This window comes from Epinephelus moara, chromosome 4 (genome assembly GCF_006386435.1).
Source record: "Epinephelus moara isolate mb chromosome 4, YSFRI_EMoa_1.0, whole genome shotgun sequence".
In the NCBI taxonomy this organism is placed as follows: Eukaryota; Metazoa; Chordata; class Actinopteri; order Perciformes; family Serranidae; genus Epinephelus; species Epinephelus moara.
The window spans coordinates 20,001,758-20,002,082 of record NC_065509.1 but is presented as its reverse complement, the minus strand read 5'-3'; positions in this window follow the sequence as shown (position 1 = coordinate 20,002,082).

The window sequence follows — 325 nt, the reverse complement described above, 5'->3', positions numbered from 1 at the left end:
GACTTTTTTTCATAATTGTGGATGAAATGCTATACTATGACACTTTTTTTCATAATTGTGGATGAAATGCTATACTATGACTTTTTTTCATAATTTCGGATGATATACTATAGTATGACTTTTTGTCATAATTTTGGACAGCATACTATAGTATGACTTTTTGTCATAATTTTGGACGACATACTATATAGTATGACTTTTTTCATAATTTTGGACGACATGCTATACTATGACTTTTTGTCAAAATTTTTGACGACATACTATAGTATGACTTTTTTTCATAATTTTGGATGACATACTATACTATGACGTTTTTTCATGATTT